Here is a 10,876-nt window from a genome sequence, read left to right as displayed (position 1 = left end):
CCCCCAGTTTGGGGGGCTGGACCCAGTTAGATGGGCTCTGTGCTGAACAAAGACACACCCATGGCTTTGTCCATGGTGGTGTGTGTGGGGTGGGGGACTCTTCAAACACTCCCTAGGGGAGTCTTCTAAGGAATATGGGGGCCTGGTTTGAAATGTGGGAGTTGAGAAGTAATAGCCACAGGCAGAATGTGTCGGTCCTGACCCTGCAGGGAGGGCTGTGAGCTCAGGGGATGCACTTTGCTGCCTGTGGATATTGCTTCCATATTTTCAGGCAGGGACTTTGACCTCTCAGAGCTGATCCTCCTCCCTCTTCACTGAGGGCAAAGGGGAAGTTAAGGTGGAGTGTATGTGTGTGGGTGGGCAGGGGTAGGAGCATGGGGTGGAGTGCACTTCTATTATTACAGTCTGTTGCCATGTCTGCCTCCCCCACCAGGCTATGTGGTCCTTGCGGGCAGGGCTGGACCATGGAAGTGCCTTCTATGTCCCTAGTGCCCAGCACAGGGTCTGGCCCAGAGCAAGTCAGTGGTGATGCTAAGAAAACAGTTGTGGGCTCCAGTGACCCGTCTTCCTTCTGCAATCTTCTCTTGCATCCTGCCCTCAACCCTGAATTTGTGGCTTCATCCGGTTATGGTGAGAACTAGCCAGACATCTAGAACAGAGGACAGCAAGGAGCCTTATTTGTTTTTTGGGGGGGAAAGGCATGATAGGAAGGGATGCTGACATGAAAATCATATCATTTTCAATTCACCACTGGGACTTCATAAAAAAAAAAAAAAGCAACTGCCTAAGTGTTTGGAATGGGGAAAAGAAGACCTATGATGACAGTGAAGGTCTGGTCAAGGAACTTAGAAGTCCATTTGCTGCCATACACTGGAGGTGCCGGGGTCAGCGGCAGTGTGGTATGTATGAGTTTTTAAAAATCCCCTCCTGAGGCCCATTGGAAGTCAAGCAGCAGCTAATTTCCCTGCACAGCATCCAGGGATTCAACTCCTTGATGGCAGAGGGTTACTTGCAATCAGCAGCATTCAGAGCTGCAGGATCTCCTAATTTCTTTCTCCTTTCATTTTCTTCTTTATCAGTCAGTATCCAAAGATCAGCTCTTCCAAGTTGCAGAGCCCTGGAGGAAAAAGCCCTGGTTGCAGGAAAATGGCTTGGTCTGTCATTTTTGGGCCAGAGCTGGCCCAGGCAAATCATTGGATCTAAGCCCTGAAGTTATCTGCTATGTCCTGTAGCATAAATAGCAAAACAAAACAAAACCCACAAAAACAAAAGAACAACCCTTTCCTAATCTGTTAATAGCTTATTCAAAGCAGCACATAATTCAGAACTTTTGCTATTTCCCAGCTGACAAAAATGCCCTATTAATAAAAATATCAGAAACTGTCACATCTGTAGGCTCCTTTTGACTTTTGAATGAAGGTCTGGTCTCCTGAGTGTTGAGTTAATAAGATTTGCCCATGTAACTTATGCAGCCTCGTCATTTACAGCGAAATCCTGCAGCTAGATTGGCTTAATCGGTTTGGCTTGAGGTAGGAACATGGTCATGTACAGTTTCCACCAAGTGGCATTGCTTCTTTTCTTTCAGGATCAAGGTCATGTGTATGACTGGCCTGTACTTGGTGTATCTGATGCTTTCCGGTCTGGGCCACCTGAGCACTGTGGGTGTTAACTGGTGGGTGATTGCTTGGACCTGCTGGGTGGGGTAGAGGTCTATAGCAATTCCGGAATAAGTATGGGCTTAGGGACAGAGAGGACAGAATGACTTGGAGGTTTCTGAGTGGCCACTTAGTAAATAACCACATAGTAGGGACTCCTCCAGTTAGCCTCCCAGAAGTCAGGGACTTGGGTGTGGGAGAGGCTGGCTGGAACCTGGCAGCTGAGGGACCAGTTGCAGCTGCCAAGGTGGGCCGGGACCAGAGCAGCACGACCCTACAGGCCGGACCAAGGGCAGGGGACTTCATCCTGAAAGAGAGGGGTCACTGGAGAGGGTTGAGCAAGGAAGTGTCTTCCCATAGAGTGTCCTCGTAACTGTGGTTTCAGGTGTCCCATCCTCATTACATGGTTCCATTGTCCTGTGATATGCAACCGCGTTTGGTCAGTTCTGTTAGATTCAAGATGCGTGCGTGCGTGGGTGCTTGTGTGTGAAGCCAAAGATCCCCTTCTCCTCATTTCCTGTCTATTCCTTCCATCTGAGTGGATAGCCCTCCAAAAATCAGTCCACCTAAAGGCAAATTTAAGGAAATCGTCTCTGAAAACTCATTTAAGATGCTAAAGAGTTGCTGAGGACCCCAAGCTCCCCAAGCTCCAGGCCACGCTGGGCCCTAAGATAAGGAGACCAATGTGGAAGACACAGCTCATGGGGTGGGGAAAGGGCCACAGACAAAGGACCATAACAAAAGGCCCCATGCCCTCCCTCTCTTCCAAGAATGTTACCCGCTCCCCCTGGAACATGTTCCTTCCTCAGTCCCCTCCTCTGCACTATCTGGATGCCAAATGCTCTCTTTCCCCCACAGTCCCGTATTTCCACTTGGACAGTAGCAACAAGATTACAAGCACTGACAGTGGTTACTATCGTCAGAACAACCCCATGATAAAGGCACTTGTTATCCCCACTTTATAAATGTTGAAATTGAGGCACAGATATGAAGTGATTTGGTCAGTATCCTATCAACCCAAAGTCATATGGCTGGTGAGTGCCAGAGCTGGGGTTTGACCCCAGGCAGTCTGCATGCAGAGGCTAGGGTCCTAACTGTGACAGTACATTGCCTGTATTCAGTTGTTTACTGCTATGAATTCCCCTCTAAATGTTTTTTTTTTTTAATGTTTTATTTATTTATTCATGAGAGTCAGAGAGAGAGAGAGGCAGAGGCAGAGGGAGAAGCAGGATCCCCGCCTAGCAGGGAGCCCGATGCGGGACTCGATCCTAGGACCCCGGGATCATGACCTGAGCCAAAGGCAGACGCTTAACCATCTGAGCCACCCAGGCGCCCCTCCCCTCTAAATGTTAACAGCAGATGCCATGTCTACTGTGTTCCCTCTAGATCCCCAGCACTTAGCGTTGTACCTGGTACGTCACGGGTGTTCAAAATAAACACGTGGAGTCTGGCTAATTGCAGATAAAGGCAAAGCAAAATCCTGGTCAACAAATACGGGGCCCAAGGACAGAACAAAGCTCTCAGGGTTGGAGGCCCCAGAGGAGGTCCTTAAGGAGGGCTGTGGTCCGGACTTGACAAAGTTCTGTTGGCCAGATTTAGATCAGTTCACGAAAATTGATATCTAATCTTAAACTGGATATTAGAAGTGTATTTGGAGGATCCTTGACCTTGCGAACACTTTTTGGTATGTGGATGTTTCCTCCATACACGCTCTGGAGACTCCCATAGGCTGCCTGGACACATGCACTGGGTGTCGTCTCTGACACCTGGCTTGTCCGCAAGGCCTGGAGGCTCCACCACGCTGATCCCCCCAGCCAGGTCAATGAGCATGGCCAGTCTGTCTGCTGAGCCCTTTAGCTCCATCCAGAAGGCACTCCTTCCTCAAGGGGCCCTCATCACCTCCCTCAGAGTACCAGGAGGGCTCCAGCTTCTCTGGACTTGTCACAGCTCTGTCTATTCTAAAGAACTTGCTCAGAAAACAGCTCACAGTCATTTACAACCTCAATTCTCTTCAGATTGGCTGGAGGGGCTCTCGGAGAGACTGTCATGGTTTTGGCTGAGACGCCACCAGCTGGGCCGCCAGCCCCTCCAAGTTTCTGCTGCTCCTGGGCCTCAGAGCAGAGGCCAGGGCTCCCCGCAATCCTGGAGGCCCCTGCTGTTCTCCTCCTCCTCCTGGAATCCTCCCAGCCAGGAGTTTAAACCTTTCACTGATAAACCCTTTCTTTTTTAAAATGACTCCTTTAAGGTTTTGTCTCCTGCTCAAGGCCAGAGTCAGCTCTTTAGAAAAGGGAAGAGAGAGCCCATCCGGAGCCATTCGTCTGCCTCCCTGTCACTATTGTGCCTTAATTGAACCCCTTTGTGTGGGGCGAGGCCATTACGATCATTTTTTCGTTATTAATTGCTCATCCGTTTATGCCTCTGAATAGCCTTCATTGGCAATTTTGGACACCATTCTCCGCCGCAGATTCTTCTCTTGGAGAGATGCTAGCTCCAACACAACAAGAGGCATAGGACTGTGAGTCCACAGCTTAGAGTCCCCACTCCTTGTCCCTGGGGTCAGTGCCACTAGGAGTGCTGAGCGGGCTGAGGGCTGGGGTCGGACTGTGGGGCCTCCTTGGGAGGGTGACCGGAGATGCAGGAGGAAGGGCTCAGTCTGCCGAAGGTGACGCTGCAACAAGGGGGGTGGGGGTGGGGTCGGCTTGATTCCACTGGAGGCAAAGTGTGTGTGCAGAGGGGAAGCCACCCACCTGGGCTCAGAGGGTGCGGGCCAACACCAGCTGCACACGGCTGCCTCGGGGCTGGCGGGGAAAGTAGGTCTCAGGGAGCTTTGAGGGACACAACCTCTCTGCGGCTCGCCTTCAAGGATGGATCTGTCCTTCAGGCCCATCACTGTGAAGACTGGAGGTTGTCCATGACACTTGTCATTTCCTGGGTGCTAGGCCTTGTGCTTAGGACCTGAGGTGGACTGGATGGGAACCGTCCCAGAAGGGAATATCTCTGAGGGCAGGGATCCTGTTCTTTATTCCTCCTGCATAGGCTTATTGACTGCTCACCGCTTGCCTGCCCTGTGTTGAGATGGCAGGCCAAGCCGAGCCAGCCCTTCAGTTGGGGAGCCTACAGCAGAATGGGCTGTGAGAGCGAGGGGAACAGACCAGCCCAGGAATTACCAGGCCAGCATAGCTGAAAGCAATAAAGGAGGCAGATGGCTGAGGAGAACATTTCTGAGAAGTAGCAACTCATATGAGAAGGAGCGGCCAGGGGAGTAAGGGCTGGGAGTGGGGGGACTGACAGAGGCAACAGCACGTGCAGGTCCTGAGATGCGACAGACCTAAGCGCCTTCAAGGAAGAAAATGAAGGTACCAGTCCTGGCCTTGCAGAAAGGGGGCTAAAGCAGCAGCTCTCCAAGTGGACTCGGAGACCAGTAGCGTCTGTCCGCCTGAGAACAGGCTAGAAGCGCAAATTCTCAGGCCTACCTCAGATCTACTGAGTTGGGGACCCTGGGGTGAGGCCCAGCAAGCCCTCTGGAGGACTCTGACACACGTCAGGGTCAGGAAGCCACTGGGCTCGAGCACAGTGAGCAGTGAGATCTGGGCACTTGCCCGAGAGAGCTACAGAGCTGGGGAGGGCCAGAGGAGGGGCCGTAGCCCGTTTAGATGTTCGGTTCTACAGGAAGTCGCCAACAAGACCAGACAGGAGGCCGTTGACCATTATTCCTTGCACCTAGAACCACAAGTGGTGGTTCAGAGAGAGATGTTCAGTAAATATTTATCCACAGAATGATCACATTTTAGACTGTCACATACTCTCAAAGCATCCTGTAAGTTGCATTCATACATTTGCCACATTTGGAAGTAAGTGACTTGCACCTAATTGTTGGTATGTCTCTGCGACTCTGTTTTGATTTCTGCAAGGCCAGGACTGGTACCAGACACAGTGCCTGCCACTTAGGGCCCCGAGGAATATTTGTTGAATGAATAATGGAATGCCATCCTAGCGTCACTCTGAAGGGGCATTATTACTATTCCCATTTTGCAAGAGATGAAACATTACAAGGGGTAAGTAAGTTGTCTTCCTCCCAGAGCCAGGAAGTGGAGGGGCTCGCATCTGAACCCAAGCTCTTCAGCACTATGTTAACTCCTCCCTCCTTTGTCCTTTTACCTTTGTGCTGTTTCAGAACAATCACCAGTAGAATTCCAGGGTAATATTTGCGCTGGTGAAACAGTCCTCTGAGAATGGTTCTCAGCCTTGAGCAACTGCACCAGAGCCACATCAAAAGGCCGGGATATTTGGGGGCCTGCCGGGTTGCCATGGTGTTTGACCTATTGAAGGCAGAGGCATCCTCCAGGCTGTGGCTGAGGCCTGAGCGTGCATATTCATGGTGGAGCCGGCCCTGCAGAGGGGGATGGGAGGAGGCCAAGCCAGGCAGCACCAGCAGCTCCTGCTGGCCAGGGTTTGAGTCCTCGGAGTTGTGGTGGTATCATCCCAGCAACCTGGATCTCTCCTGTCAGTGCCTCCCAACCAGGTGAGGCACCCGATTTGCAGAGCATAATCAGAAGGCTCTGTTGTTACAGAGAGAAAAAAGGAAAGTAAAAGAACATGCATTTCAAGGGTACATGTGACATACCAGGTGTTCCTGGGGTATTCCCTAATGTGATCGCAAGTCATGTCAGCTAGTTCAGACCACCTACTGTGTCCGGGGTGCTATGATAGGTCTACAGGCACTATTTCATCCTCAGATCCCTTTGAGAGATACTAATGATTATTAATAAGTAATATCTATTGCGTGGGACAACTTGTAATGTAGCTGTTATGCAAACAAAATGCTTGGGCCTGGAGAGCAGATGAAGAATTCTCCTGACCTCCCAGGGGGATGTATCAGAGAGGGACCTGAACCAGGTCTGTCTGACAGCCCAGCGGTGCTCCCTGCCCCACCCCCTGCTCTCCCCTTAGAGCAGTCTTCTGGGATGGCTTGGTTGTCCCTCCCCAGCACTAGATTCTGCTTTCCAGTGATCTCTCCTACCACATGCAGCAATGGAGGGGAGGAGAATCGGAGATGAACCCAAGACCTTTCAGACTAAGTGCCTGTGGTCCTGTCCTCTGACGGGCCCTTTCCCTTGTCACTTCTCCAGGACTCCGCTGTTACGTAAAGTGTGATCAAAGCAGGGGGGGATCAGGAGACTTACTAGGTCCTTTCATTTGTCAAAAATAGTTATGGCGTTTCTACTATGTGCTCGACCCTGTTCAAGGCTCTGAACACAAAACAGATAACATCTCTACTCTCAGAGAATTCATATTCCTATGGCGGAGGAATATAAGCAAAATTTAAATAAGATGGAAGAGAAGGAAAAAAATGCCACCGCCCATGTCATTTTGGGGAGTAATGCTAAATACTGGGAGGAACCAAAGTCAAATGATGTGATATAAAAGGCCGCACGGGGTGGAGGCTGACTTGGGTTGGGTGGAGGGGAAGCGTGTCTCTAGGATGGTGACTTGGGGCAAGAAGCGGCCAGTATTGTGAAGACCTAGGGGCCGGGCAGAGGAAGGGCAGGTGTGGATGCTCTGAGACTCCGTGAATCGGAGGCTGGGAACTGTAGTCTTATCACTGGGAAGAGTGAGGGAAGAGACGGACAGAGCCAGCTCCTGGAGGGCCTTGTTGGCTATGGTGAGTTTAGGTTTCATTTTAATTAGGATGGGAGGCCATTTGAGAGGTTTAAGCAGCTAATGACACCCTCTGATTTGCATTTTTAAAAGGTCACTCTGGCTGCCACAGGAAGGAGAAATTATAGGGGGTTGGGGTGGGGAGCAGGAAGGCCAGTCATCTCTGTAGGAGATGCCTGGCCCAGGGTATCACAGGCAATGTGGAGAAAAGCGGACAGATTTTATAATAAGTTTTAGGGCAGGCCTGTCCTGGGCAGAGTGGAGAACAGAGAAGGGTGTGATGAAGCTTCTGCCCTGAAGGACCTTCCAGACTTGTGTTTTACCCCCAAGAAATAATTGTAGAGAATTGAAGAGAAAGAAACACAGGAGTGGGTTGTGGGGGCATGGAATGGTCTACAGGTACACAAGGAGTTAGAGGAAGGAGGGCGGCAGCGGGTCTTCCCTTCCAGGCCCACTTGCCTACTGTCTGCCTCCCTTCTGGCCCCAAACCCCCTGTCTGATCTCTCATCGCACGCCATGGTTTAGAGAGGTATGGCACCTGTGTGCCAGGCATCCTGCTCCCGCCCAGTCTGCAAGCCCAGCCAGATGAGAGCATCTGGGAGGTGGAAGCTTCATGGGAAGAGGAGGACCTGACGTGGCCTTTGGGCCTGGTGCCCGTAGCTGTCACCCAAGGAGTGGCTCATGCCCTGCTCCTAAAGCGTGTGAATAAGAGGTCATCCCAGTGACAATCACAGTGCAGCTGGAAGCACAGGGGGCTTGTCAAGGGGATGCGAAGGTGACCAGCCAGCCGTGGCTGCTCCCAGAGCCCCTTCGCATGGATGTCTGGTCTGAACAGAGAGGAAGCATTAGGTAAGGGACCCTCCACTCATACACAGAATTCACCAAAGCCTTCCTGTAGCTAGCAGGTAAAGGCTGGCCCCGCACATGCCCTGGGAACCTGCCCAGGAATATTTCATGGCTCCCTGTGTCCGACAGGCAAGACTTAGATTGCACTTAGTACGCGTTAAGAACTGTTCTAAGTGCTTTGTGTTTGTTAACTGATTTAATCCTTACAATGACCCTTCAAGGTAGAATCTATTATCATCACTGATTTATAGATCAGGAAACCAAGGCACAGAGAGGTTAAGGTGTTCAAGTCCCACAGTTTGTAAGAGGTGGAGTCAGGATTTAAACCCAAGAAATCTGGCTCTTGAGCCCCATGATTAACTGGTTCTCTAGAAGAGACCTAGACCTCGCCTCCACTAGCCTTGTGATGGGGGGGAGGCGGGAGTTACTCAGGCCGAGAGGAACAGCTTGGCCCCTGGGAGGGAGGCTTGAGTGTGTGTGTGAGCACACGTGACTGGTGCTGGGTGGGGGAGGGGAAGTAATAGGCAAGGAGCCTAGAAAGGTAGGTTGGACTCCTATTGTTCAGGTCTTCAAGGTCCCTCAGCAGACTGAATATCAAGCAAAAGGCAGGGAAGAGCCCCATTATTTTAGCTCCCAGTTGTAAGGAGGCTACCAGTTGTTAAGTTATAAGAAAATCCAACCCAAACTAGCTTCAGCATAAAGGAAATATCCAGGGATAAAGGAGTTTCGGGCCAGACTAGATCCAGGAGTGACACACCATGTCATTAAGAGTGTGCATGTCCTCTCTGCAAGCTGCATTCTCATACACAATCTCCCCTGGGGTGGCCGGGGGGCTGTCAATGGCCCTGTACTTAGAATCCCCAAGAACAGAGAATGGCTTTCCCTGAGCCCAGTCCTGGGATTAGCTCTGGGGCTGGGATTGGCTTGGTTTAGGTTATTTGCCGGGGTATGCCTGAACCAACACTGTGGCTTGGGGGAGGGGGTGTGTGTGGTGCTCTGACTGGCCAGGCCTGGTCACAAGCTCACCCCAAGGTAGACTGAGTGGAGGACAGTCACCTCTATTACCAGCAATAGGACAAAGATGGCAGCAAATACAGCAGATATCTCCATGGAGCCATGCTCAAGCAAAGGAGTGGTGTAATCAAGCAATATTTTAGAAAGAACATTTTGGTGGTGGCATGAGGATGAACCAGGCCAGGGAGATGGTGGGGGCAATGGTGGGGTGGAATCTTCTTGTGCTGGAAATGTACTGTTGGGTATATATGCTGGAAAGACTGTTTGGATCTAGACTGAGGAGAGCCTAAAGCCAGGCTAAGGTTTTTAGACATTATTCTCTAGGTACTTGGGAGCCATAGAATGTTTTTGAGCAAGAGAGTACTACAGCCTGAGTTGTGTTTTAGAATGATTAATACCACATAACCTATTGGGTGGGTTGGAAGTGGAAAGGAGAAAAGCTTCCAAGATTCTGATCAGTGTAGTGTGTAGAGTGTAGCGGAGAAAGCAAGAGATTTAGACTCAGAGAGTGGAATTAAAGTCTGGTTCCTCCACTTTTAAATTGTGTGACCCTGGGCAAGACACTCGCCCTTTCTTTACTTCAGTTTTCTTATCTGGAGGATGAGATAATAATCTTGGTCTGAATGGAATATCATGATTTAGAAAATTTCTATAAGCACCTAGCATGGTGCATTGCATATTGCATGTGGCAAAGACTAGTTTCTTTTCTTCCCCCCTTCCTCTTCCTGTGATCCATTAGGCTGAAGAGTTTGAGGAAATAGGTACTGACTTAGGCTGCATGTCTGGGCTTTGAAGCTGAAATCCAACCTCCTTATTTACCAGCTCTGTGACCATGGACAATTAGTCAACCTCTCTGAGCCTTTGTCCTCATCTGAAAAATTTCATTTACAATCCTACTTTACCTAACAAAGAGAGCTCAGCGTGTTGCCTGCCTGGCACATAGTGGGTGGCCTCCAGATAGTAGTTATTAGAAATCATCATTTAAAACAATTCCTGGGCAGGGAGAGCAAAGATGAGCTTACTAGGTATGTAAGCGGCCTTTCAGGAGAGATGCCCCCTGGCGGCCTTTCAGGAGAGATGCCCCCTCGCTCGATGGGTGGAATTCTTGATGCTCCTCATTTCCTTCTGTGTGCAACAGAGGGATTTGAGACTTACAGGGTGCTTCTGATGGGATTCATAATTTCAGGTCCTTAGAATTAAATTCGGGTCTGATTTTCCAGGAGGGGGTGATTAGCAACCGCAGCAGCTTCCGTCTGCAGAGTTCAGGTGCTGTGATTGTAATTTGTAACCAGCACCTTCCCATTTGGCTCCTTTGCAGCCATCTGGTCCCTTTAGTGGAGATCTGTTTTTTTGGCAACTACCGTGCTGAGTAAATGCCACAGAAAAGTCGAAATTTATCCATCAGAGCTCAGGGCACCATGGAGATTCCCTTCTTAGCGCCCTCAGGATGATCATCTCCGACCCTGCCTCCCCACCTTCACTGGTCCATCGCCAACACGCCTCCATGGGGATTTTCTAGCACGATGATTATTTTATTGCCAAGAAACGGAGTAATTATTTTATTGCCAATTCGGAGGGATTTCCTGGGAAAAGATGCACTTAGATTTATGCATAAGCCCACGTGAAAGAAGAGGTTTGGGACTTGAGCATTTTATGCAGTTTTAGATGCGAATGTGAGTTTCACTTCACTTAAAATACTTCCT

The sequence above is a fragment of the Mirounga angustirostris genome, unplaced genomic scaffold, assembly GCF_029215605.1.
Source record: "Mirounga angustirostris isolate CCGP_5_RB_7025 unplaced genomic scaffold, mMirAng1.0.hap1 SCAF_13, whole genome shotgun sequence".
Lineage (NCBI taxonomy): Eukaryota > Metazoa > Chordata > Mammalia > Carnivora > Phocidae > Mirounga > Mirounga angustirostris.
This window is presented reverse-complemented; position numbering follows the sequence as displayed.